Raw genomic sequence first — 1,557 nt, 5'->3', positions numbered from 1 at the left:
TTCGCTTCCACTACTGTCCAACGCTCTAGTCCCACAAGGCCACAAGAATCATGCTAGCATTTATGCTTAGAAACGGCAGGCATCAGTAAGAAAATCATGCAGCTGGGCCGCGGCCCGCTGGCTACACCGCTGTCGGTTTCTCATTTCTGGTCGACTTACTAATAACTATTGACCATGCGAGTTCGAGGATCATGTAAAAGAACTGTACTATTCTCTTGAGGTCAATGTGTCTTTTCAAGAACGGAAGTCCCAAAGCTCCCCCCTGACACATGAGAGAGAGACGGCTTGTCTTAGACGTCTATTGACACCCGACCGAGCGATGAGCTGAGCCTTTCTTGGACTCCTTGTCCTAGTACGAACATGTTTGGGAAGTTTGGGTCCTTGAATTGCTTCTACGTGCCTTAGATATTGGATTGATTCCAAATTGGAGCTAGTTTTGCGTGAACAGGGTCGAAGTCTACGTCCTCCTCCCCTCGTTTGCAGGTCTCTTTCCACAGAGATTTCCTCAATGAGTCACGTAAAAGTAGAAATCGATGATTCTGTCCCCAGATGCACTCGTTCTCCTGAAAATCAGGACGACGGTAATTCGCAGACTAAGGGAGAATGCAAAGCTGTAGACCATGGTTATGGTGCAAAACAAGAACCGACTTTACAGCATAAGGCTAACGCAGGTGCCATAACTAAGTTTAGGATAGTATCGCATCCTCTGTACAGCCGGTTGGTAGCAGCGCATGTCGCCTGTTTAAGTGAATCCACACCGCGTGTTCACCTTCACTCGATCGAAGAGCAACTCGCGAGCAAAGACGAGGTGGCTGCTAGATATGCACTAAGCGGTGGTCATGATCCTACTTTGGCCGTCAATGATGAACGCGAGGACGACAAGCTCGAAGACTTCATGGTAATACCGATGTTAGCCGTTTATACTGATGTCATTACTTTCGCTGTCTGGTGGGTCTTGGTTTCAGGCTCCATCCTTGCAAATTCTAGTTCTCTGATACAAATTTATGCAACGTACTGTCAAACTAATTAGCTTCAACATGCTGAGCAAGCACGAACTTTCTATTCAGCAAATTGATAGGCTTTAGTTTACAAGAATCCCATATGCTAGCTGCGACTGAGATAACTACAGAAATCGAGGTCTTCTGTAGCGTCTTTTGGAGGTGAATATGAAGAAGGCAGAACTGGAACTAAAATCAGTCAGATTTGTGGGGCAGGTTTTCTACACAGCGCTGCTAGAGAAATTCAGCAACAAGCTGCAGGAACACATGCAAGTGCAAGCTGCCGAAGCCCTGCGGGAGTGCAAGCGTCTTGAGGACGAGTTTGTCAATTTAACAGGTAGCTACTTTGCTGCTTGAATATAATCAGCGTGCTTCGTATATATCAGTATACTTTTGCGCTTTCCTTTATTCGATAGCTGGTGCGTCTTTTTGCTTGTTTCCATGTCTTAATTGATTTGTGTTTCATAAGCACGAGTGTAAAAATTTTATTGTGCGTTGTCCAAGAAAGCAGAACACATGAAAACTGCTTTGCAAACGCAATAGAATACACGAACTTATA

Source organism: Dipteris shenzhenensis, chromosome 18 (assembly GCF_047967505.1).
Source record: "Dipteris shenzhenensis isolate YYH24624 ecotype China chromosome 18, Dip_SZ_1.0, whole genome shotgun sequence".
Lineage (NCBI taxonomy): Eukaryota > Viridiplantae > Streptophyta > Polypodiopsida > Gleicheniales > Dipteridaceae > Dipteris > Dipteris shenzhenensis.
This window is presented reverse-complemented; position numbering follows the sequence as displayed.